The following is a 27,328-nucleotide window of genomic DNA, read 5'->3' as shown; positions in this document are numbered from 1 at the left end:
CAACATTTCTTCTTGTAAGCCTAAAATCCTGAGGCTGAATGTTCTGAAATCCGGTTGTATTAATTGCGACTTTATGATATGCTCCATCAACTTTATTTGAGGTATGATTAGCGACCATACGTCCCGATTTAGGTGGGACATGTCCCGCTTTTGCGGGTGTGGTCCTGCTGTCCCGCCAGCATACTTGTGGGACGGCGTTTTGTCCCGCTTTGGCTACACTCGCGACACCCGCTTCGCCTTGATGTACCGAACTAGCCGAAATCACCGCAGTCATGAATGAACAAGCCATATTGTCCCCAGAACAACTCTTCTCGGGACCATACGGCACAGCTACAGTGTACTAGAAGATCTAGCCAGAGAGACTTTTTGTTGCATGGAGGAAAGAGTTGTTTCCTTCCTCCCTGTTTTGTTGGCCAGGTCCAGAACATTCGCAGCATGCTTACGTTTGTTTTTTGGTGAAGTGTGGCTTCTTTATTGCGCCAACTGCAATGCCTAAAAGGAAGTGCAAGTTCAGCGGCGAACTAGGTAAAGAGTTTCCGTTCTTAAAAAAAACGAAGTCGGAGCACGATGTCCGCTGCGAAAAATGTGGGGCAGACTTTTCCATAACCCACAGTGGATGTTCTGACATTTTAAAACATATAGGTACCGAGAAGCACAAACAGAGTATATCTTTCAGCACCCTAACGAAGTTATTCAGATAAGAACGTGCTGGTGACAATTGGATCTGAAGCTCTCTGCTTCCGAAGGCGTATTTGCGTATCATACGATCACCCACAACCAAAGCTTTCATTTGATGGATTGCACATCAAAACTTCTTCAGAAGCTTTTCGACAAGAGGTTTGCCTGCGCACGCACGAAAGCCGAAGCGATTGCCTTGAACGTACTTGCTCATTCTGCCGTGGAAAAGTTGAAGGCTGAACTCCACTATGCAAAATTTATCCGTTTTCTGTGATGCCTCGAACCATAAAGATTTGAAAATATTTCCAATAATGATCCGCTACTTCCCCTCTGCTGCTGGTGTGCAAACGAAGCTGCTGAAGATCGACACCTTGCAAGGTGAGACCTCGACCATGGTGAGCCAGTACATCCTAAAAGCATTGGAAGTCAACAACATCGCATCAAAGCTGGTTGCTTTTAGCGACCAACTGCAACTTCGGCGGTGCCGCGCGGAATGGGAAAAACAATGTGTTCTCAAGAATGCGAGATTCTTTCCCTAGCAAAAAAATCCAATAGAAAACTAATAGCCTATCAGATTGATATTGGTTTTATAGGTCTGCCAGAGTATTGGTCTTATGGGTATTCTAGCCTATAGGTTTTACAGGTCTGCTGGAGTATTGGTTTTATAGGTCAATTGTTTACTGGTCGTATAGGTTATGGTTTTATCGGTCCTATGGCATCTGATAAAACAGATAGGTCTGTAATGCTAGTACACCCATAGCTGTCAATAATCTGATAGACCTACAAAACCAGTAGGCTTCCTATTGGTTTTGTAGGCCCTATGGAATATTGGTCTCATCGAGTAGCTGCGGGTGTTTACCTCTCCGGATACCTGAAGGGAGAGGGCAGCTATGTTCCATTTTCTAGGGATGAGTTACGCAGTAGGTACATGTATACACATTTTAATCCACAATGACAGCGGCAACGCATACTGGCACATAATCCAAACATTAATCCAGGTAGCCCTCGATTCCAAGATTGCCGACTTCGGCCCGATGATGTAGTCTCTCCAATACTACGGCACCTGAAAGAAATAAAAAATTGCGTTACAGCTTGAAAAATAAGCGATTTCATGAGCGCGACAACACCACGACTTCAAAAAATCGGCCCGCACATATACCGGCAACCGCGATTGCGCGCGTATTCATGCGGAGGCGGAGGCAGTTAGGAGAGGCGCCGCCATTATTGAACGTCGAGGTAGCTGCTGAACCAACATTCCGCCTTGCGCCTCACCACGGGTTCTGCCACTTGAACACAGTGCGCACGACATTCGGAAACAGATTAACGCTAAAAAGTTCCATCAATACTTTCAAGAAATCGTGCCGACAACTTTCAAACTCGGCGCTGCGTTATATTGTCAAGTCTCGGTAGAACACCAAGGAGAACCTAGCGATAGACGGTTTGAATGGTCGACCAGAACAAGTCTTGCGTTCAAGCTTCTTTCACTTCCAGGCTCGCGCTTGTCGTCTCCGATGTCATCTTTTGCGTCGTCTTCTATACGCGTCATTTGCCCCCCTCCTCAGGAAGCATCGTCTCGATGAGGTCAGTCCGAGTTGTAGGGCTTCATACGCACAACGTGGACGACGTCTGCTTGTTGCTGGCGTCGCTTTGATGTCGACACCTTGTCTGGCACCACCTCATAAGTGACGTCGGTTAAACGTCGCTGAACAACATAGGGCCCGAAGTATCGCCGCAATAGTTTTTCGGAGAGTCCACGGCGGCGAATAGGAGTCCAGACCCATACTTTGTCGCCAGGTTCGTACATGACATGTCGGTGTCTCTGATTGTAGCGTCGTGCATCATGCTCTTGCTGATTTTTGATCCGCACACGCGCTAGTTGTCGAGCTTCCTCTGCACGTTGAGCGAATTCTTCGGCGTCCTGATTGAGATCATCGGTGTCAGCATTCGGGAGCAACATTGCATCCAGCATAGTTGTTACTGGTCGCCCGTGAAGGAGGCTGAATGGTGTCATACGAGTGGTGTCTTGGCGTGCCGTATTGTAGGCGAACGTGACGTAGGGAAGAATTTCGTCCCAATTCTTGTGGTTCACGTCGACGTACATGCAAAGCATGTCAGCGATGGTCTTATTGAGACGTTCCGTCAACCCATTGGTTTGGGGGTGATAGGCTGTAGTTTTACGATGACTGGTGCCACTGAGGCGGAGAACGGTCTCCAAAAGTTCGGCCGTAAATGCAGTTCCTCGGTCTGTTATAATGAGTGCCGGAGCGCCATGTCTCAGGACAATGTTCTCAACGAAGAACCGAGCTGCTTCAGCGGCGGTACCCCTTGGCAGAGCCTTGGTCTCCGCGTAGCGGGTTAAATAATCGGTGGCGACAATTATCCATTTATTCCCGGCTGTGGACGTCGGAAATGGTCCCAGGAGGTCCATACCGATTTGTTTAAAAGGTGTCGTTGGCACTTGAAGAGGGTGGAGTAGGCCAGCTGGTTTTACAGGGGGTGATTTACGGCGCTGGCAGTCTATGCACGTACGTACATAGTGTTTCACTGTCGCCGGCAGTTTTGGCCAGTAGTATCCCAGACGGCCACTGACGTCCGACGGACAACCGAACTCGGCCGCAACTCGGCGGCCGATTTCGGACGTCCGCCGGAATTCCGGCGTACGTACGAAGGCGGATGGTCGAATCCGTTCGCCCAGCGGACAGCCGCCGTACGTCCGCCACTGGATTTGCTTTTACACAGCTATGATATAGTTTGTAGTCGTCGTGCTCGTCTGAACAGCGTATAAATCAGTAATACCGTCAAGTCTGCATTATATGATGTCAGAGCGAATCGATGCGATAGAAAGCGTTTCCATTAAACAGTTTTTTTTTTATTTTCCGCGTGTTTCATCGTTGAATTATTCCATCAAAAATTTTTGATTAAAAGTGAAATGACCATTAAACATTTTTCTATCATGATGCTTCGGTGAAATTTTAATCAGTGGCTGAATAGACGCAGCAAGCATGGCAGCAAGCTCAAAAAGAACGAAACCGAACCTATCCTCAAAAAAATCTTAAATGAGCCAATCCAATCCACCTGACAAGTTGAAGTTTAGTCATGGAAGATGGCTTCACGTTTCCGTGTTCTGCATTTTCTGCGCAGTTACAAATACCTACGGCTGTAATGCACTGCTAGCATTGTTTTTGCTGTGGCTTTGTGCGGCTGGCACACTTTGTTCACCCGCCGATTCCAAAGTAAGTATTTCACCGAACTTTTGTTTCTTTAGTGGAACTTTTCGATGCACCGATAGTGGTGAGCTTTTAGGTAAGGAAACAGCTCTGTACAGCAGCCGAACGGTCGAGTGTTTTAGGCGAGACTGACAGGATGGCTCCGCGCCGACTAACTAAAGTGCAGCCTCAAGTCTGAGGGCCATCTTTCTCGGCATTACTGGATGCTGCGCCAGTAAGCCGCGCAACTTCTCTGTCTCTGATAAAGGAGTGCCTGCCCGAGCTTTAAAGGAGTTATAAACGTGCTGAGTTGTAAAAACTATACTAGAAAACTTTTGCACTCCTCGAGCCTATCGTGCGACATGCCTACACTTGTGAAAACGTCGCGAGTTTTTTTTTTTTTTTTTTTTTAATGGACAGTCGCTGATTTTTCTCTCTCGAGCTCTACGGCAACTACAGTTTCCAGAAGGAACGGCTGTAGCTACTAAATAACTAAAGGTTTAGTACTCTCCTTCAGCTTTGACGAACCAGGACAGCACCTTGCGCATGTTGGTTATGCATGTGGGACCGAACCGCGCAGAACAACCGGACAAGGAGATGAGAGAAAAAAAAAAGTCAGCACTTGTCTTTTTCTTGACCCGTTGTTCTGCGCTGTTCTGGCACGAATTTGACATACCGCCGCCGCGATACAGTTGGGCTATGAGCTCTGGTACCTGCAACGCCTTCTTTTATGCAAAACAGGCATACTCCCTAGTAGCACACTTTGTTGCCTCAATGTGGCCGCAATGTTTGCTTTCAACATTGCCTTAACGTGGCTAGTGTCCTCTTTTTGCCACGTTGATGCAACATACATAAGACAACATTGAAGCAACATTGCACCAATGTTACAACAACCTTTAGTCAATGTTTAAGCCACTTTTGAAGACGATATTAATGCAACATGGCTGCAACATTTTCTTAATATTGGTACAACTTTTTATTTGCACACATGCAACATTCCCATGACAACGTTAGTGCAATATTGCTGCAAAGTTACTGTAATGTTTCAGAAACTTTCAGGCAGCATTCCAAGCTACTGAAATATTCTGCCGCATTGATGGCCACTAGCTATCGATGCTTGGTGTTCAATAAATTTATCTTGTGAAAGGCTAAACCATGTGCAATGGTATCACCGTACCACAATGGTTATGGTAGCTTAAGGTCGCAAGAATGAGCAACTGAACATTACTCGTTGCCACACGGCAGTCCGGTGGCAGAGTACGAATACCTAAAAGGCTGCACTGGACAACACAGCTTTTCCCCACTTTTCAAGCCGCTTGCTCTGAATGAGACCTTAAATGTAATATTCATCAGCTCTGTACCAGTGCTCATTTAGATGCTATAAGCAGCTGTGACCTGAAAATGGCACTGAAAGTGGTTATTCTGGCAATTAGAATGATTTATATATATGCATGTGCATTACAAATAACCATCATTAACCATCATTTGTGTTTTAGCACTATTTTTTTTTGTCAAGAATTTATTCAATTAGCCTAACAGCAAGCTTGATTCCAGTATACTCATTAGCTTGACATACAGCAGCTAGTGTCACAAATGTAAGACATTTACTTCAAGACAATCGTTTTATGCAGAAACTTGCAACAATCATACATAGCACGCAGCCGACTTGGCTACTCAAGAACAGGAAGCACAAAAAATGTCAACAGTTACTAAGCACATCAGCATAGCTTTAAAATGTGCATGTCCCTCAACTTGAGTTTTACAAACATGACACTTTAATAAATTATTAAATGCAGAAACTTGCAACAAAATATAAAACAGCAGTACTGCCTATTCAGAAAAAGGAAGCAGATATATAACATACTGAACGTTTACACAGGCACATTGGCATAGATTGAAAAATGTGCCACACGAGCCTACACTTCAGACAAGATTTATTTTATTTAATTACTTTATAAAGTAACTTGCAACAAAGCTACAAAGCAACACATAGGCTACTCAGGAACAAGAACCAGAGATAATGTTTTGAACAGTTACTGGGCACAATAGCATAGCATGAAAATGAACCCCCCCCCCCCCTCAACTTGCATTTACAAATATAAAACACTTCAGTAAACTATTTACGCAAACACTATAACACAGTGTAGCACTATTTTGTGCAGAAACTTGACACAAATATACAAAGTAGGAGTACAACCTAGTTCGGTATTCAGAAACAAGCAGACGTATTATGAACAGTAGAGTTATTACTAGTTTAATCCTTCCTTCTTTGGACATGCGCCATTGCACTGGAAAACTGCAAACAAGTATTGTCAGCATTTGACTGAACAATTTAGCATGTCTAAAAATGCTTGTGCCCTGGTAGCCTCCAGCTGGTCACGATGAGGGGGTCTTCCAAATCATGATGCTGTCACAAGTGAAGCTGCATCCCTGAAAAAAAAAAATCGAATTGCTAAGCTAAGCATCTTGGTGGGCACATCTCTAATTACAAAAATTTTACGCTGCTCTATGAACACAGACATGGACAACTGTCACGACCATTATCAGGACTGACATCTGCCGAACAGTTTTCTAGTTCGTCGTTAACAGCCTCTGCTATTCTTCGTCGTTGCCGGATCGACACTTCGCTTAGCGAACACTTCACTCTCTTCATGATCTGCTGTCACGACCATTATCAGGACTGACATCTGCCGAACAGTTTTCTAATTCGTCATTAACAGCCTCTGCTATTCTTCGGCGTCGTTGCCGGATCGACACTTCGCTTAGCGAACACTTTACTCTCTTCATGATACAATGAATGTAACACTTTACCAAACTATCACGAAGGGCATGGGTAACACATGCATATATGCACTACTGGCTTTGTGCCAGGCAACACGTGTCACAGCTCAACAATGTAGGTTATAAATCACTCACCACTGATGTTATCCTTTGTGCAGGCCTCCGTCATTTCAGCTGAATTCTCATGAAGCCGCAATGCAACACAGCAGCAAGAACACGGCGACCAGAAGAAAACTATGCTAGAATAAGGGAAACACACGTGAGCCATGGAGGAAGGAAAATGCTCCATGCACGTGAAGAATTTGCCGCGATCACCGCTTACACGCGGTTTGGCAGGAATGGCTCTCGGCGCGACCGCGATTTCGACTTGATTTGGATTCGCGACGATCTTCATGACCATTAGGCTGCGGTGCATTAGTGAAAACAGAACTAAATTTCTTCAGCAGTTATAATTTTAGTCCGCATGTTTAATTGAATAATAATGCAATCTCATCAGTCTAAATATATTGCATATAAATATAGTATATATATTTCTATCTCAGTGTAACAAAGTTGAGTACACTTGTACTGTTCATCGCATGCACATGACATGCAAGGTTGCATTCAAACTCAAAAATAAATAAACATTGTCATACGGGGAAGTGACAAGGTCAGTGGAGTGACCTAATACCGGCTTTTCTGTTTGGGCTGCAGAAATAGTCTGAAAGAAGGACAGTTAGCCAATAAAGTAAATGTTATAGTAATGTCATCGTATGTGGTTCAACATTTATACATCATTTGACAATATTGCTGCAATGTGGAAAGACCACTTTAGAGCAACATTGCCAGCATGTTACTTGTTAACATTGCAGCAACGTTATCGAATGTTGAAAGTTTTCGCATTATGTTGGATAAATGTAGTCCAATGTTATCGCAACATTGTACAACATTGACAATGTTGCTGCAATGTTACAGAAACATATTGTGCTACTAGGGCTGGGAGGCCATGCAAGCCGCGGGCTCAAAAAAAAAAAAAAAAAAAAGAAACGAGTTGAGCAAAAGTGAGATGAAAACAAAATTGTTGTTGCTTTGTCCTTACAGATATTCAAAGGCTCCTCAGAACTTCACTGCATTATTGACAGCGAGATAATGCCAAAGCTACACTAGAGCCATGCAGCACCTTATAGTGCATGATACTGAGCTTATGTCTCGCACTGAAAGCTCTTACCATGTTCTTAGATTATCATATTAAAGTAGCTTTAAACCCATACTTGTTAATACAGTGATAGCCATAAATTGAATCTAGGGCATCATGCTCACATACAAGGCTTCTGATAGCCGCTGGTCACATGATATGGGCTATAGCAGAAACCTGTACCTGGTAATCTTACAAGCATTTGTGCAATTGATGCTTTTAATGTGTTGTAAAAGTTTTTGTGTTCTGTTTCTGTATGGGAATGCTTTCCTTATTGAAGGCTAACATTTGGCTTGCTACAGCAAAACCTCTACCTAGTCATCCTAAAAACAGCACTGCAGTTGGTGCTTTTAGTGTGTTGTAAAAGTATTTGTGTTCTGCTTCTGTATGGCAATGCTTTTCTCGTTGAAGACTAGCATGAGGCTTCCGAAAATTTTTCAGATGCCATTTGCTGTAGCCGATTTCGTAGGCCAACAGGAAGCAGCATTTTGAACATGGAAAACTGTCATCCACGGGGAAAAAACAGCAACATTCCTTTGCATTCTCATTTCTTTGGTATGGCTAAAAGTGAGTATTGTATCATTATCTATATTATTAATATTGAATCATGATTGTCAGTGTTGAAGTTGTTTGAGCGTGATGATTTTAAACACACAGGACATCCCTTCGACATTAAGGTTTTAGCTTGTTTACATGTAGGATGTAGAACTGGTTTGAACAAACTTTATGCAGCAAATTCTTTTTGCATTGTCCACCATGTTACTTTTTGTCATTGTCCATTGAAGTAAATAACCAGTATTTTAAGTTTACACAGTCGTCCACTCTTAGCTTGAATGGGAATGTGTGGCATGCAGTTTGCAAAATAGCAATGCATCCGTCACAGCCATGCATCAAGGCTAAGTGGCTTGTGCGTAGAGGGACCAGCCGCTCCAGCTTCACGTCATCTGCCTCTTTGCTCCGGTGTGCAGACGTGCATTGAGGCAAAGTGGTTTATGTGTAGAGAAACCAGGAGCTTCTTTGTCACATCTGGCTGTTTGTTACGGTGTGCAGATGCGCATCAAGGCAAAATGGCTGATGTGTAGAGGGACCAGGAGCTGCTGCTTAACGTCCTTCGCCTCTTTACTACAGTGCACAGCCGTGCATTGATGCTGAGTGGCTTGTGCATGGAGGGCCCAGGAGCTGCAGCTTCACGTCTGCCTCTTCGCTCAGGTACGCTGGTACGTATTGAGGCAATTATGCATAGAGGGACCAGGAGCTGCTGTGTGGCGTAGTCTGTATATTTGCTATGGTGCGTATCGAAGTACAATGGGGGGGCTCATGTGTAAAGGTACCATGAGCTGCTGCGTCATGTCGTCTGCCTCTTTACTATGGTGCGCAAGCATGCATCAAGGCAAAGTGGCTTATGCATAGAAGGACCAGGAGCTGTTGCTTCACATCTGCTATGATGCGCAGCTGCGTATTGTGGGTGGCGGTGGAAAACATTGCCATCAGATACAAATACAGGAGGTTATTCACTAGCTGACCCTGAGGGGGCCTGACCTGACAAAAACAAGGGGTCCCTAGTTTGGGACCCCAGTGGTGGTAGAGGGACTAGAACTGGTACTTCACGCTGTCTGCCTCTTCGCTACGATGTGCAGCTGCGATGGATGCAGTGGCATCTCAAAAAGTGCATGCCACGCACTCGCATGTTCAGCCAGAGTGGACGACTGTGTACCTGCTATAGCTTTGTTATTCATAGAATAAACCTAGGCCAAGTTGGATAGCTCACCTCATATGTGGTCAGCAAAGAAAAGCCACTCCAGAAAATCTGATGCATTTACTGTCATAGGATTCTTATTCATATACATGCTACTGACAAGTCAGATTCTTCACCCTCAGAAATGCCAGAAAAATAACCAAGGGTGCGTCTGTAATAGTCTAGCTTGCTCTTCTCTGCAGACTTGAGTCAGATGTGTGTTCCATTGCTGTGGGTGGGACAGGTGTGAATCTTTGATTTTAAGCTTGCAACAAGTATGTTATTGTAGTTTAAAGGCAAAACGGTACTAATAATCGTAGCCCCCCGTGGCCTTTATCCCCTTTTAATAGTGTTGCTAGACACTGAATTATTAGTTTACTCTGCACTGTTTCTGTCTAGTTAATGTGCGGAGATGTACAGCCTCGTCCACTTCTAGCTATAACATGCTCACCGCCTTCAAGACGCTGTTGCGTTTGAACCGGCCACACAATAAAGCTAAGTGGCAGGCCATGTGAAGCAGCACATCCGGGTCCCTGTGTGTGTGCACTGATTTGCATCGATATGTGGCTGTTTCGTACGTAATGTTGATTTGAAAGCAGTGTCTGTGTTATAGCTAGAAGTGGACGACCCTGTACATATATTTATATGACTTGGAGTTGTCGACTTTGCACTTAGAAACATTGTAGCGTTATCTGATGTGTTGCTTTCATTTCTTTAATGATTTCTGTAAGGGATCGGTGGGTATGCTAGGCACCATTATCAGTCTGCTCTTTTTGGGTCACCTGTTCAATGCCCAGCTGCGGCCGTCTCCCACTTGCCCTCGGACAGGAGGCAGAGAGACACGCACAGAGAGGCAGCTACAGCAGCTACAGTGCTTAACGGAAACGTAGGCAGAGAGGGAAAGAAGTCCCCTCTTCCGAGGACTTTGCTGTCGCACTCGAAGACGCGGGGACAAGCAGTTTGTTCTCGTTGCTGTGTCATGTAGGGGGCTCATTTTTATTTCAGGAGCTTTACGAACAGTATACAACTAAGGGGTCCTTAGTACTAAGCGTACTAAGGGGTCCTTAGTACTCTGACTGGACCCATCACCCAGAGGTAGCCCAGCTTTGAAACGAGCACCTCTTTTGGAAGAACTGCTTATCGTTCAAAGAAAAAACTGTCAGGTTGAAGGGTGTAAGGCCCTCTTCCTTGTTGAGGAGCCCATAAAAGTGACAATTATTCAGTGCAGGCGCGCTGAGTGGGGTCTCGTTGAGGATTCCAACCCTGGATGACAACAATGGTTGGAGATGGCGGCGTTGAAAAAGGGCAAGTGTGTAACAGTGACTGTATGATGCGGAGCGGGAGGATGTGGGTTGGCTCTTCTGATGTGGTCCGCAATGGTGCTGACTCGGACGCCAATAATTGCAATAATTGCCCTGTAAAAGGAGCCGCCAAGGATGCAAGCGTTGGGCAATGGTTGCGCACGTGGGACACCGTTTTGGTGGTTTCTATTTATTTTTTCTCTTTTTTTTTTCCTAGGGGAGAGAGTTTGGCATGTGACCTAGTGAGCCAATCATTTCGAGGTCCATTCTCTAAATTCCGTTTGTTGTGAAACGAATTTGTTGTCCCTTTTGCATTGCTTGTATTAGGGAGAGGATGAAGAACTTATGAAAGTGGAAAGACATGCCAAAATGTTTGTTAGCCAGTCATGTGTGAGTTCGTTGTTATTGGGGGTGAGAAATGTGGGCGGTGTCCCGAAGTTAATGAAACGGCCCCGCGGCCTGGAGAACTCGTTCTGAGCTAGATTTTGATCTTTCCTCTTCGGCATAGATCATGGTCATTGTTTCACCTGTTGTAAATACGTACATTCATGTATAAAATTTTCAGTTCATCTTCCTCTCCGTGTGCAAGTTGTGGCCAGATGCAGTAAATTCACTATTTTCATTTCGATATAACGTGCCTTTCTGAAGATGGTGAGCTCTTTTGTCCAATCCTGTAAGAAAGCAGCAAAGCGCTCCCAAATCTTCCACAAAACTGTGATATCTTTAATACTAACTGCGGCTTGGTGTCACTCAAAACATGTAGTTGAGGTAGATTTCTTCCCCCCCCCCTCTTTTTGTTCGTTCAAATGAGGACCAGCGGACATTAACTCTTGCTTTTGTAATGCCCTAGGCCCCGCCTTAAGGCAGTACTCCAATGTCAATACCATTTTTATGGCTATGGCTGTCCAACAGCACTAATGTCTTTTATACACTTCTTTTACTAATCTCTTACCCAAATGGTGGCTTATACTGCGGGGGCGAAAGTCTCTGGACAGTATGTCTGGAGATTTTGGACTAGAATCGCGATGTAAACAAATTGTGACCTTATTTCTCTTGCACACATGAAAGAACTAACGTTCAACTTTCACATCGACAAGTATGGTCCGAGTTTCCTGGTCGATGTAAAAGTTATGTGCTTTGATTGCAGTTTGTGTAGTCCACACACTTGTCCCCGATATTACATAGGGGCAAATTAGGTGCCTTTACAGGGGCAGTTTCTTTGGCGCCCACTACCTTCCCCATAAAAAAGCTACAGTGTTGCTTGTGAACAGCTGGCTGCATTTATAAATACTATTATTTTTTTTGTAATTTGTTGTGCGTAGTTGAGAAATCCATGACATACATGCACAGCTGGTTGCCAGAATTATGCAGCCATATTTCAGTAACTAACATCCATGCTGCATGCTGCCGGTAATACATCAGGAGCTTGTGGTTGTCAGCTTTTTGTGTTTTGTGTAACTATAAGCCTTGCTATTGTAATGTCACATATAGCGCTGTGGGTAAACAAATAACTTTACTTTTAACTCTTGTAGAAGCATGAACACTGCGCAATCACTGCGGCGGGCTATGCTTCCACATTGGGCTTTAGCCACATGTCAAATGTCTATCTTTATTCTGGTGCAGCAGCTTGCATGTTATCAGATAAGTTACTTCGTCACAGCTGCTCTAAGGAGACGCTTTCTAGACGCTTGTAGCCTAGATGTTGATGTCGATATACCCCCGACACGCCCAGGGAATGTCTTCGGTAGAGGGTACATGGAAACCAGCGAAATGTGCAGTTTACAGAACAAAAAGGTAACAATTTTAAATGATGTTATTATTGATCACTTCTTTTCAAAGCAGGAACAATGACTTTAGAAATCTGCCTGTTAAACCGCTCAAAATGCAGGTTTCTGCCGCCAATGCGTACCTGTGTAATACTGCAATGCTCTGGCTGTGCTTTATGTTCATATACAGCATCCTTTATGCTTAGTTTCTCTGCATGTGCACTCCATGTCTTGGGCATTGCTGAGGGCGCATAGCAGCAAGCATAACATGCCATGTTTGGTCAGAGTGGCATGTTCAAAGAGACGACATAAAAACATTAAAATACTGAATGCCAGGTTCTGTTCAAACTACGTTTGTATCTTTTGTTATTCTGCATGGGTTTTGCTGCAGTTATATGACCTTTCTATATAGTATGTGACAGTTCTGAATGGAGATGCATGCGTACAGTGCCATCTGGAAAAAGCAATTGAGAGAAACTGGCAGTTGCCCTTGGAGATGTGTAATCAAAGTTCAGCACAGATAACTTGAATTTCATTTTCCCTTCTATTGCAGGAGGAGCCCAGCCTGCTCTTTCCATCTTAGGCCTGAAAGACCAGCAACAGCTGATCGAGCAAATGCACAGGATAGTAACTGCTCCTGGAATCCCGGCCTGTGGAGGCCGCCCACAGAGAACTTGATCATCTCCTCGTTAATTCCGAAATATTAGGTTTCAATAAATACCTTTTCCTTCACTACCTCCCCAAGGGAAGAGCTGTCACGGCCAAGGATAATTAAAAAAAAATTATTCAAGTAGATTCTTAATACTCCAGTTGGCCTGCATTTTACCATGCCATTCCTTAACATCAATATTTTTTTAGTGTAGACTATTTATGCATGCAGTTTTTGCAATAAAGCCAAAAAAAAAATGCTTTTTTTACAACCTCGCATGCTGGTATGCCTATGCACTTAGCATGTTTTCAGGAATGGTGCATTTGTGTAAAGCTCAGCTAGCATATGTGCCTCTTTGATGGAAGTTATAATTGCACACTACTGTTCAGTGCTTTGTGCGTGAAAGTAAAGCAGACAACAGGAAACTTGAACCTGTTGCATATTCTGTTGTCTGATTTACTCTCACGACAAAGGTATTGAGCACTAGTGACTGAAATTTCCATGGCACATGCTTGCTGAGCTTTACACAAATGTTATTGGCAAGTTTTTACACCAATAGCGGGCCCTGCAAGCATGTTCCGGGAAACGTCCGAATGTCCGCCTCCGGCTGCCCGTCGGACGTCCGTGGGACGCGATCCGGATCCACGAACGATAGTCCGACGGACGTCCGCTGTACGTATATCGAACATAACCGGACTTCCGTCGGATGTCCGAAGGTCCGAAAACGGACGTCCGTCGATCGACCGTCGGACGTCTATGGCCGTCTGGGATCCATGCTGTACTCTAGCCAAAGTGCGGGTGTAGCCTAGGTGACCGGCGGTTGGCTCGTCGTGACACGCTTGCAAAACTTCACTGCGGAGAGCTGATGGGACGACGAGTAAATGACTGTTTCCCCCTGGGCGGAAGTTCTTCTTGTAAAGTACGTTGTTGCGAATAAAGAACGAAGGCATTACTCGGGCGAAAATCTTAGGCACAACCGTAGTTCGCTTTTCCAAGAAATCAATAAGAGGGAGCAATTGCTGGTCCTCTCGCTGCTTTTGGGAAAGCGTTGCGTCATCTATGACACCTAAAAACGCAGTGCCTTCATCGGTCATAGCGGAAGGTTCGACCGGCGCTCGGGAAAGGCAATCAGCATCCGTGTGCTTCCTTCCAGATTTGTAAATAATCGTCATGTCAAATTCTTGTAATCGAAGGCTCCAACGCGCGAGTCTCCCTGAAGGGTCCTTTAGGTTCGTCAGCCAACAGAGAGAGTGATGGTCGCTGACGACTTCAAAGGGGCGAGCGTACAAATAAGGGCGGAACTTCATAACCGCCCATACCACTGCAAGGCATTCTTTTTCGGTTGTCGAGTAGTTCGCTTCCGCTTTAGATAGGGTCCTGCTGGCGTAAGCAATTGCTTTTTCCACACCATCCTGGCGCTGCACCAGCACAGCACCTAAGCCCACGTTGCTGGCATCCGTATGAAGCAGTGTAGGGGCGTCGTCATCAAAGTGTGCCAGAACAGGTGGTGTCTGTAAACGCCTCCGCAGCTCATTAAAAGCTTGTTGCTGTTCTTCACCCCAGCTAAAGACAGCGTTGTCACGCGTCAACGAAGTTAATGGCCAGGCAATTCGTGAGAAGCCAGCAATAAACCGACGGTAATAGGCGCAAAGACCCAGGAAGCGCCGCAATGTCTTTTTGTCCGTAGGTGTTGGGAACTTGGCGACTGCGGAGAGCTTTTCAGGATCAGGCCGGACACCTTCTTGGCTAACGACGTGGCCTAAGAACTGCAGCTCCTCGTAACCGAAGTGACACTTCTCGGGTTTTAGGGTGAGGCCTGCAGATCGTATGGCCTGAAACACAGCTAGCAAACGGCGTAGATGCTCTTCAAATGTGGCCGAAAACACAATCACGTCGTCAAGATACACCAGGCATGTTTGCCACTTAAGTCCCGAGAGCACCGTGTCCATCAGCCTCTGAAATGTTGCTGGTGCCGAGCACAAACCGAACGGAAGCACCTTGAACTCATACAATCCGTCGGGAGTGACGAATGCTGTCTTCTCCCGATCCCTTTCATCTACTTCTATCTGCCAATATCCACTTTTCAAGTCCATTGATGAGAAGTAACGTGCATTTCGTAGGCGATCAAGGGAATCGTCGATGCGAGGAAGAGGGTACACGTCTTTTTTAGTCACTTGGTTGAGCTTGCGGTAGTCTATGCAAAATCGTAAGCTGCCGTCCTTCTTTTTAACAAGCACCACGGGGGAAGCCCAGGGGCTCTGTGACGGCTGGATAACGTCGTCTCTAAGCATTTCGGCCACCTGGCGCTGAATGGCTTCACGTTCTTTCGAAGCCACACGGTAAGGATTTTGTCGAATCGGGCGAATCGAGTCATCCGTAATGATTCGATGTTTTGTCAAGGGCGTTTGGCCGACCCGTGATTCGGAAGCAAAGCAGTCTCGAAATTGATCAATGAGATCCAAAAGGCGGTCCCGTTCTGAAGAAGACAAATTTGGACTCACATCGACGATGGTTACGGGCGTCTTGCACATTGACCCTTCCTGTTGCAGTGAGAAGCAGTGCTGCGCATTTAGGATGCTGTCGAAAAAGGCCACAGTTGTGCCTTTCGGAATTTGCTGACGCTCGTCGCTGAAGTTTGTCAACAGCACTTCGGTCTGTCCATCGGTCAAGTTGACTAGCCCCCGAGCTATAGAAACACCTCGGCTTAGTACCAGGGTGACTGCCCTTTCGGCGATTCCATCGCCGGTATGCGCCACGTCGCACTTCACTTGAACAAGAGAGCATGATCGCGGAGGTAATGTCACCGTCTCCTTGGCGACGCGTAAGGGCATCAGTGGCACTTCCGCATAACCAAGGTCTCCATGATTCTTGGTGAAGGCAACGACGCTATCTCGAATGCTGATTACAGCCCCATGAAGGCGCAAAAAGTCCATGCCCAAGATGAGGTCTTTGCAACAGTCAGGGAGAATAACGAAACTGCCAACAAACACCGCGTTTCCTATTCCTATCCGGGCAGTGCACTTCCCTGTCGGTGCCAGTAGCTGACCCCCAGCACTTCTAATTACTGGCCCAGTCCATTCGGTTCTTACTTTACGCAGCGTATCAGCCAGTTTCTGGCTAATAATTGAAAAATCCGCTCCGGTATCCACTAGAGCATGTACCTCCAGCCCGTCAATAGAAACGGCGAGGTCAGCACTAATAATTTCGTCCAGGTTGCTCGTCTTTTTCGGCATTTGCGGCGGAAGTGCAGCAAGGTCGGCGCTGTCAGCTTCGTCGTCGGGGCTGCTCATCTGGTGCGGCATTTTCGGCGGTAATGTAGGCGGCATTTTCGGCGGTAGTGCGGCGATGTCAATGTTATTGTTAACAGCGGCGTCAGAAGCACAAGGTGTCGGCGGTTGCGGCGGTGGTGAGGGGTTTGGCACTTTTCGACTGGTTGCAACCTCCCCTCGCGAGGTTGCGGCTGTTAGTTTCCCCGGTGAGGGCTCGGGGACCGCTGTCCACTAACGTCAGCAATGCTACGGCGCATCGGCGAAGGATAACGCTGTGGTGATGGGGAGGAGCGGCGGCGGAAGCCCCGGGATTTGCTTTCCCTGCTGACCGGAGGGTCGTCCTCGACTTGAGCAGTGTCGGCACTGAAGTGTTGGCGAGCAGAAGCAGGCGGAAAGGCTTGCCCTTCTTCGCGGTAGCGGCAATACCGATACACGTGGCCAGGCTGTCCGCAGTAGAAACAGAGTGGCCGGCTATCATAACTGCGCCACCTGTCAGTTCGGCGTGGTTGAAAGCGCCTGGAAGGCGCCCACTGAGCTCCATGGAAGAGTCGCGTCTCCTGACGGCTCGATGAGCTCGGTGGGGCGTGGTCTGGAGGCGGGCGACGAAGGACTGCGGCATAGCTCTCATGTTGCGGCTCGTGGTAAGGTGCAGGAACGTCGGCCGTGAAGCTGACCGGTTGTGGAGCGTGGTATGGCTCCGAAACAGCTGCCGCGTTGTCGACGGGGTGAGACTGGTTACATGGTGCAGACGGTGATAAGGCATACCGAATTTCATTCCTGACGGTTTCCACGAGGGCCTGTGATGACTGAGCCTTCGTAGCCGTGATTCGCTGGAGCTCCTCAAGAACAATTTCCCTAATGAGGTCTCGAAGAGCGGTCCTATCGGTTGCATTCAGCGCCGCCGCAGTCGTCGAAGCACAGTTAACGGGTCGGCTGTACTGGCGGCACCGGTCTTGTAGGGCTCGCTCTATAGCAGTAGCGTCCTTAACGAACTCTCTCACCGTTTTAGGTGGGTTGCGTACCAAGCCGGCAAACACTTGTTCTTTGACACCATGCATGAGATGCCGTAGCTTCCTTGGCTCACTCATATCAGGGTCGGCACGGCGAAAAAGGCGAGCCATGTCTTCCGCAAACATAGCCACGCTCTCATTTGGCTTCTGGATGCGCACTTCAAGCAGGCGCAGCGCATTGTCCCGTCGGTCAGTTCTCGCGAAAGTGTCGACCAGCTGGCAGCGGAAGTCGTCCCATGTGGATAAGCTGGCCTCGTGGTTTTCAAACCACGTCCTAGCATTATCCTGAAGGGCAAAATAAACATTACAAAGCTTCTGGTCTGCGCTCCACTGGTTTATCTTGGCCACTCGCTCAAACTGGTCGAGCCAGTCCTCCACATCTTCAAACGCTTCCCCGCGAAAGCACTCTGGCACCTTGGTGTTCTGTAGAGTCACCGGCGTAGGGTTGGTATGTGCCATGGCTTGGGAGGTCTGAGGAACTTGGGCGTTTGAGGAGTCGTTCGGCAGATGGCTGTACTCCGGCGCTAGGCCTAGAAGGCGGCGGCTAGCACGATGGACAGGCGTGTCGATGTTTGGGATCCGCTGTGGACTGCCGGAAGGAGTCCTATGCATACCCAGCACCTCCACCAGTGTCAAGTCTCGGTAGAACACCAAGGAGAACCTAGCGATAGACGGTTTGAATGGTCGACCAGAACAAGTCTTGCGTTCAAGCTTCTTTCACTTCCAGGCTCGCGCTTGTCGTCTCCGATGTCATCTTTTGCGTCGTCTTCTATACGCGTCAATATCACACCGCGCGATTCAAATTCCTTTGTTGGCGCGCAGGCAACGGCATTCTGCAACGCAAAGCCACATCATACACTGACAAAGTATAAACGTCAGCCCGAAGTTGTAAGTGATGCACACGCACCTGATCAAAAGCTGAACGTGCGCTGGAACGTTGATATCCTCGAGAAGCACCCCGAAAAAAACGGCATAAACACAGGGCACCGACCGAGCTGCCGCCAGCCCGATCAGCCGCCAGCGATCGCACCAGCGCCAAATCCAATGCCTCTACGGAGCTGCGCATGCGCGCCCAGAGGAGAGGTGGAAAGGAGGATGAGAGAGGCCAGCACAGGAACGCTTGCGCGGGAGTGGGAGTGAGAGAAAGGAAACCTACCTCTCCGCCCAGGATACCTGTAGAATCTGCTCGCCTTCCGGGCTACACTGGTTATTCTGGCCTGTCCTGCTGTGCCCTCGATTCATGTGCAGATGCCCCCTGTCTGGACCCGTCCCACCCTCAGGACCGACCCCGCACCGCCATCTACGTGCGTAACACCATCCCGCACACGGTGCTAGATGTTGCTGCCAATTACCTGGGACACCTCGAGATTTGCGCCATCCGTGTCCGTCTGGGCAACACAGACACCTCGGTGGCCTCGGTCTACGTCCCCCCGGGCGTCCCATGGGATCCTTCCTGCCTCACAGCCCTGCATTGCCGCCTAGGTAATGATGCCGTAATCTGTGGCGATTTTAACTCTCACCACAGGGCCTGTGGCAGCCAGACATCCTCAGCCAGGGGCAAGAAGCTGCTGGATTCCATTTCAGCCGCTGGCATGCGGTTCCTGAGGCCCACGGCCCCAACCTTCATCAGGCCCCGATGCTCGTCCATCCTCGACCTGGCCCTGCTGACGGAGGCCTGCGTCTACACCTGGGAGCGAGCGGCAGACTCCCTGGGCTCCGACCACTTCCCCATCTACCTGACACCTACCAAGCAGCGTCGACAACGAGACAGGGTGTATCGGGTAACGAGGTGGTCTCAGTTCAGGGAGCTGACCAAGGGTATCCCGCACGCAGGTGACTTCCTAACCCTTTTAGGAGAATGTGCCCAGAGTGCCACCGTGACTGGCCATGTCCCCAGACTGACCCCGGTGCCTGACCTCCGGCTACTGGGTCTTCGAGCAGCTAGGCGAAGGGCGGAACGCACAGCCAAGCGGACGGAGCTTCCCAAGGACTGGTCCAAATGGAGGAAGGTCGACGCCTGCTGCCGCCGACAAGCCAACCGACGGGGTCGAGAAGGCTGGGCCAGCCTCTGCCACAAGCTTCAAACCGCCCGACAGTCAGCGACAGCATGGCGTCTCTTCCGATCTCTCCTGCAGGTGACCGTCAACCGCCATCCTGTCCTGGGCGCCGCCATTGCCAGAGGGGTGTCATACCAGGTGTTAGCTGAGGAGCAGGCCGACCACCTGTCCAAGGCCACCCGTCCTGCAGTCGGCCCTCTTCCAAGCCCTCCACTACGTGAGCCTCAGACTCGCCACCCCCTTCCTCCCGCAGCAGCCTCCATGGTTGCTGCTCAGTGCTCGGATCCCATCACCACCCACGAGCTTCTTCGGGCCCTCAACCGGTCCAAGAAAAAGACGGCTCCAGGTGCAGATGGGATCACCCTCCAAATGCTGCGCAACCTAGACTCCCCAGAAAAGGCCCGCCTCCTGCAGGTGTTCAACGGGATCTGGGAAAGCGGCATCCTCCCCGAGAGTTGGACTACGGCCATCGTGGTCCCCATCCTCAAGGGGAAGAAGCCCCCCAGCAGCTCTCGTCCTACCGCCCCGTGTCCCTGACATCTGCAGCCTGCAAGGCCATGGAGTCCGTGGTCCTGGAGCGCCTCTCTTGGATCGCACGGGTGAAGAACTTTCTCCCTGAAAGCCAGTCCGGGTTCCGGAGACACAGGTGCACAGCGGACTCCATCGCGGATGTGGTGTCCACCCTGGAAGAGGCACAGTACATGGGCGACGTCGCCTTTCTCGCCCTTCTGGACGTCGAGTCTGCCTTCGACCATTTACCACACCAGGCCATCCAACAGGCTCTGGATGACCTGGGAGTCACAGGTAACCTGCGGCGTTTCATAACAGCCTTTCTTTCCAATCGTACCCTGCAGGTCCGGGTTGGACAGACCCTGAGCTCGCCTCGCCCCATCCACACCGGAGTGCCCCAGGGGTCTGTTCTCAGCCCCTTCCTGTTCAACCTGGTGCTGGCCGGTCTCCCAAGCGCCATCAATCAGGGTCGGGACCACAGAGTGCTGACCTCGATCTACGCTGATGACGTGGCGCTCTGGGTCCGGGCCCCAAGGAGGAGGATGATCTCTGCCAGGAAAGCCCTTCAACGAGCCCTCGACTCCGTGCAGCAGTTCCTTCGCGACAGGGGGCTCAAGCTCTCTGCCGCAAAGTCGGAGGCCCTCATGGTGCATCCTTTGGGAGCACGAGGGTCAGCGCATGCAACCACCCTGAAGATCGATGGCACCAGCCTGCCCTGGAGACGCCAGGTGAAGTACCTGGGGCTGGTGATCGATCACCGCCTCACATGGATCCCTGCAGACAAGGCCTACCTGGGTCATCTGAACCGAGTTGGCCGAGCAGCCCAACGTCTTCTTGCAGGGGGCAACGGCTGCTCCACATCCTGGGCAATCCGGCTGTTTGAGGCGGCCGCCACCTCTTCCATACTTTATGCCCTCCCTTTTGTTTCCCTCAGGCCCACCAGAGTGAACATCCTGGACGGAGCACGCAGGAAATGGATCCGACGCCTGCTGGGAGCAACGCAGTGCTCTAGGATTGCGGCAACACTGGCGGAAGCCGGTGTCTACCCCCTGACCCTGCAGCTCCTCCAGAGAGGCCTCACTCACGTGGACCGCCTTCACCATGCCCCTGACGGAGCTTCCCTCCTGGCACGGCTGTGCAGCGCCCCCCATTCACGGATGGGACAACTGACGGCTGTATACAGGGACTTCATCGGAGATGCCCCAGGGTATTCCATCCTCCCTCCTCCACCGACACGTCCTCCTTTGCAGGTCACCCTTGACCTGGAGGGGGTAAGCAAGCGCCGCTCCCCAGCTGCTGCCCTGGGCCAGGCTGCCGCAGCCCTGATTGAAGAGTGCAAAGGCAGCACCCTCCTCTTCACTGATGGCTCGGTCCTGCCTTCCACGGGCCAGGCTGCAGCGGCTATGACGGCTCCACAGGTGGGGGTGTCCAGCTCTTGCAGGCTCTCCTTTCCAGGTAGCTCTACTGCAGCCGAGCTGGCGGGCCTCCACCTAGCAGCGGACTTCCTGGAGACTGGTCAGCCCCCAGGCTTCTACACCATCCTGTGCGACTCGAGGCCGGCACTGCAGCTCCTGCGCAAGCCGTCCTGCTTCCAGCTATCGGCTTGCCATCTACGAGCGCGCCTCCAGGCCCTGGAGGATGCCGGCTTTGTCATCTCGCTGTACTGGATCCCGGGCCATGCGGGCATCCAGGGCAACGATGAGGCCGACGCACTTGCCAAGGCGGCCCACTCCAACCAGGTAAGTATGACTAATCATGTATCTGCCTTTGACTTTTCCAGGCTCCCCCTCAAGAAGGCCGTGAGGACCCTGCACCCCGATCGGCGGATCGCCGAGGGGAGGACATTCCACCGCCTGTCCGACAAGCTCGCCCGCAGGGAGCGAGCTCTCCTCCTACGCCTCCGCACCGGAGGTTCCTGGACGCCCACGGAGCTGTATGTCCGTGGCCGGGCCCCCTCCCCAGCATGCCCCTCCTGCGGTGATGCAGGTACGCTGGGGCACCTCCTCTGTGTGTGCCCGGCACACGCCCACCACCGTCGCAAGATGGAGGCAGGCTACCGGGCCCTCGGACTTCCTGCTGCCACCGAGGACCACCTGCTCTTCCCGGCCAGGAGCCCCCTGGCAGCCCACCGGCTCCTGCTGGCCTTCCTGGAGGAGTCTGGCCTGGCTGCACGACTGTAGTCCACCACCGGGCCTGCTGACCTGCTGGCCACAGCGCTGGCGACGGAGCCGATGACAAGGACGACGAGAGCGACTCCATGACGATGATGACCCCCCTCCCCTCCCAACATCCCATCTCCCCTTCCCCCGGACACCAAGAGTGCCGCCGCGAATTAAGGCCGGCATAACCCGTGTCCGGTATCCCCCCCCCCCCCCCCCCCGAGAATAACCCAAAGACCCCAACCAACCAACCAACACCGCCGGCATCGCGCTACCGCGTCGGCAGCCCGATCCGTACTCGTCGCGTGCCCGATGTCGACTCCTCTCGCTTCGGCGGCGGTTGCAGTTGCTTGGACGCGCGCCTCTCAATCCATTTCACTGCCCTGCTCTGCACATGTAGGTGATTGTGACTCAGCTGGGCTCCGACAGAACAGTGCGTTTTCCCATCTTCATTCAGTGATCCAGTAGCAACAGCGTCGGCGTCTTGCAGCTCCAACCGTACGTAGTTTGTTGAGACCGCGCGTAGAATTAAGTAAGAATATTTTGTGTCGCGGCGTTCTCAATTGTTATTGCGGCTAATATTGTACGTACGGCAACACTCAATAAACGGGATGAATGCGTGAGTTTTGGGGATGTGTCAGAGATGGAAAAGGAAACAATAAAAAAGACCTAAAATCTCCAACTGGCTGATCCTGCATGTAAGACTCATAAAAAAAGGCATACTGACGTATCAGACACATGAACCAATATATAGTGGTCTATAAGACAAGCATGTATCAGCCTATAAGATGTATGGGCTTCTACACTGGTCTGATACTTTTCTTATACAACCCACAGATAAACCTATGAAACCAATACTATTGCCTATAGGACAAATATGTACCAGTCTATAAGATTTATGAGTTTCTGTATAAGTCCCATAGAAATGCAGATACAACACATAGAATACCTACAGAACCAATACCGATTCTTATAGAACCGATAACGCTCCCTATTGGTCTTTTTTGCTAGGGTTACCTCAAAAGATCACTGGGATTGGCTGTGCAGCACATATTGTGCACAACACCATCCAAACTGCTGCCGATTGTCTGCCGCTTGACGTTGAAGCCGTGATATTTACACAGTGTGGGTGGAGCATTCAAGGAGTTTTGTGACTTCGCGTCTGTTGAATACCAGCGGCTTCTGGGCTACAGCAAAACAAGGTGGCATTCATGTCAGCTGTTGAGAGAGTGCTCAAGCTTTTCAGGGCTTTAAAGTCGTTCTTTTTGTCGGCAGAAAAATGCCCCTCTTTAATTAAGACATTTTTGTAAAATCCTTGTGGAGAGCTCTGGCTATTCTTTCTACATAGCCATGGAGGAAGGAAATACATAGCCAAGCGGCCATGTTTCAAGACTGCCATGGAAGTCCATAAAGCTCTGAAACAACCGCAGACCAAAGTTGAAGCAGACTTCAGCAGACATTTTTGCCATTAAGTGTGCGCGTTCTAGAATAACAGCACTTGAGGAATCAGGAAAAGTTTAGATCGGTAGTAGAAAGGGCAAAAAGGTTCTACCCCAGACGGCCACTGACGTCCGACGGACAACCGAACTCGGCCGCAACTCGGCGGCCGATTTCGGACGTCCGCCGGAATTCCGGCGTACGTACGAAAGCGGATGGTCGAATCCGTTCGCCCAGCGGACAGCCGCCGTACGTCCGCCACTGGATTTCCTTTTACACAGCTATGATATAGTTTGTAGTCGTCGTGCTCGTCTGAACTGCGTATAAATCAGTAATGCCGTCAAGTCTGCATTATATGATGCCAGAGCGAATCGACGCGATAGAAAGCGTTTCCATTAAACAGTTTTTTTTATTTTCCGCATGTTTCATCGTTGAATTCTTCAATCCAAATTTTTTGATTGAAAGATAAATGACCATTAAACATTTTTCTATCATGATGCTTCGGTGAAATTTTAATCAGTGGCTGAATAGACGCAGCAAGCAGCAAGCTCAAAAAGAACGAAACCGAACCTATTCTCAAAAAAATCTGAAATGAGCCAAGCCAATCCACCTGACAAGTTGAAGTTTAGTCACGGAAGAGGCGCCGTCTGCTGCGACCCGGTTGCAGCAACGAAATGCTTCCTGCAACCGGGTTGCAGGAGCAAAATGCTTGCTGCAACCCATGACGTCTTATCCGGTTTAAAAAAAACGTCACGTCCGGCTATTGTTTTGTGGGTAGGTGGTTGTTTTTTTAGTAGCAGAATGGCTGGTCGTCGTCGGAGCCGTGGGAGCTGCGTCGCCGTGCCAGACGTGCGCTCTCGTGTTGTACGGTACGTAAGCAATTTTTTCTATTTTTTAGATATTTCAGTATGCATGTATTGAGTCATTGCCTGTTGTCTGGAACTCTGCATTCAGTTTTCAACTTCCCTGCGCCCGAATGTTCTGTTGACGACCATTGAGCCTGCTTGGCCGGCAGTGGGCCCGAACGGCCCAAAGGTTTATTGTAGAAAGTTTCAATCGAAAGCTCAACGTAGTTCGACACCAAGGAACATACGGTCAAATACCGTTTATTAGGCCAACCGCACGAAAGTCTCAGTCATGTAAAACACGCCTGACTACCAGTCTTGCGTGCGCGTGAAAACGGCGGGAAACTTGGGTAGGCTTTCCTCAGCGGTCTGGATGAATAGTTAATGATTGTAACGTCTTTGAGCTGATGGAGGGACTTAAGGAGATACTAGGACATGACAAAACAACGCGTAGAAGCAGGAAAGGCGAGGATCACACAGGCGTGTGTGGGAAGCTTTTGTTTCGGTGCACCACGACGTACTAACCATTTGTGCGACGTGACCCTTTGTGTGACCCTCATTGCTATGACGCGGTGTAGAATAATGATTTCATACCTCATTTTATGACTGCGCACTGTCAAATGTATGCAAGGCCCCTTTCTAATTACGGTGAGGTAAGCAATTTCGCCTTGTGTTTACATCAACACGTACTTGTCTTAATTTCTTTTGTGTGTGTAAACATCGCTTATATGCTGACGTCTAATATTTGGTACGCAGGGACCTTCCTGATATGTGTTTTGGAGTCTATCATGGGCTTGCTGGTTGCTGAGGCTGAACAAAGGGGACTATGAAAGGCGGAGGCAGCCTATGCTCCAACGCCACAAGGTGAGCCCTGTACTTAATTTCAAAACAATTGCTGTGCCACCGGGACTGGTCATTTGTTTTAACTTTTACACGGGGCAGGTCACCAGTTTGCATAGAGTGCATGAATGAATCGAACAAGCAAGCATCCCTGCAGCTTCCTGCAGCTGCAGTGTCCAGCTTGTAGTTTGCAGCCTTTCTTCCTCAGCTGCAATTAATGCATCGCAAACAGTGTGCAATGTAACAGTTGATTCAGACTAAGAAAACCAGACTAGCTCCAAAAACAAAGAAATGTTTGCACGAGATGGAAGATCAAACCACGCTATATTGTCTTCTCAATTCGCTGTGAGAAACTAGCAAAGCTGCCTTCTTTAACGAATGGTATTCCTGCACAGATTGGTTGTGTCGCTTTTTTGTGCGTGTAACAAAGTTACTGCAAGAACTTTATTTATTTATTCGGTTACTATCAGGGCCGTTGAGCAGCTAAAAACAGTGACAGTTTCTCTGGGCACCGATATGCCTACTAGCGGATTGTGGCAGGGTTGCTTCACATTAATCAAAGCAGCCTAGCAAATAAGGCTCACTGTAGCAGCAAGAATTGTGAGCACGCCCTCGCACTCACTTGCTTTGTCATCTCCTGCATCTTCTGGCACAGCAGCGCCGGGCAGTCTCTTTCCGCTCATCAGAGATGATCCTTTTATGCCAGGGGTCTTGGAGCACGGCCAGCGAAGCTGCATGATGCAGTCTGCCCAGCTCAATTTTCAGCCGGCGTTTTGAAAGCATTACCACCAGCCCTAATTTCGAACTAAAATAAGCTCAGACTTAGTACCCAGTTAGTATGCATTCATTTTTGATAAGGCGTTGACCACTTAATCTGCATGAACTTTCATTTGACATCACTATGCCTTCAAAAGCAAGGAGCCGGACATCCTGCCTTTTCTTTTATTTCCAAGTGTGCTTTTCTTTTTCTTGCTGAGGATTATAAGTGTGGTATTTATTAACAGGTATGTCATTTCAGTACCTCTCTCCGAGCGATCCTGAAGCTGCTTTTGTCCGGCATTCAAGCGGAAAGGAGCACACGTTGCTTTTCTTTTGCAATAATGGAAGGGCTTGGTCTGGAAAAAAGAAGTTTTGCTTATTTTTGTTCATTTTATCGTTATTTATTGTACTTTGTTTCCTGTTGTTTTGTTATTTTCTGGCTCCTGGGTCATGAGAGAAAAGGCTTTGTCAATGCGGCCCACGTAGCAATATGAGTTTGAGACCGCTGCTCTATGCCCATAATGGCATGGCTATCAATAGATATTTCATAATGAGTTTGTCTGAGGTAATTGTCAAGCAAAAAACTACCATATGCCACTGGTCGGCCCGGACCCACAACCTCCGCATCATGGTGTTAGAATAGAAGTGCGTGAGCGGGCTGCTCTGCACCGAACAGTAAGTGGCAATACCGATGCGCTGACTTCTGTAGGCTGCAGAGAGGCTGCGTTGACTGTTGGTGGCCGCGGGTTCGCTGGTTGCTGCAAGGAATGACAGTCAGTTCTCAATTTTCGCTGACGCCCCCGCTCCACGCCTTTCTTCGATCATGGTATATTCTAAGTTGTAATGTAATATGGAAAAAAGTGCATTGTTCTCCACTGCGATACAGGCTACGTATTCTGCAGTGAAAAATGTCAGCTTTTTTCGGTGCGAAAAGATGTCGAACAGCTTCAGCTATTGCGGCCGGCATACCAAGATAGGACCGAGCTATACAGTTACTGTTTGTGAGGAGCATTTGGAGCCCAGGTTTGTGTCCAAAACATGGATGACAGAGTTAAATTGGCATGTGCTGCAAAGCGTTGCTAGCAAAGGAAGCGGTCCCCACGATATTCTCTGCCGGCCTTGCCTACCTTTCAGACTTCGAAAAGTAGAAAG

General features: G+C 49.0%; 1 long non-coding RNA gene and 1 pseudogene across 14 annotated transcripts; both read left to right on the top strand.

Moving 5' to 3' along the window:
* Positions 1-488: 488 nt before the first annotated feature.
* Positions 489-952, top strand: LOC146207038 (uncharacterized; annotated as a pseudogene).
* A 2,784-nt stretch (positions 953-3,736) lies between these two features.
* LOC146207037 (uncharacterized) lies at positions 3,737-13,376 on the top strand. 14 transcript variants are annotated; one of them, XR_014704910.1, is made up of 4 exons: positions 3,738-3,911; positions 6,824-8,406; positions 8,890-9,056; positions 13,195-13,376. It is a non-coding gene; the product is annotated as an uncharacterized LOC146207037 (long non-coding RNA). The 14 variants fall into 14 exon arrangements; XR_014704793.1 differs by having other exon boundaries at positions 3,739-3,911; positions 8,968-9,048; XR_014704815.1 differs by having other exon boundaries at positions 3,742-3,911; positions 8,281-8,406; positions 8,968-9,048; positions 13,198-13,376.
* Positions 13,377-27,328: the final 13,952 nt, after the last annotated feature.

This window comes from Amblyomma maculatum, chromosome 1 (genome assembly GCF_055883805.1).
Source record: "Amblyomma maculatum isolate TAMU_Amacu chromosome 1, ASM5588380v1, whole genome shotgun sequence".
Classification (NCBI taxonomy): Eukaryota; Metazoa; Arthropoda; class Arachnida; order Ixodida; family Ixodidae; genus Amblyomma; species Amblyomma maculatum.
Note: the sequence above shows the minus strand (reverse complement) of the source record. Positions and strands in the feature narration are given on the sequence as shown.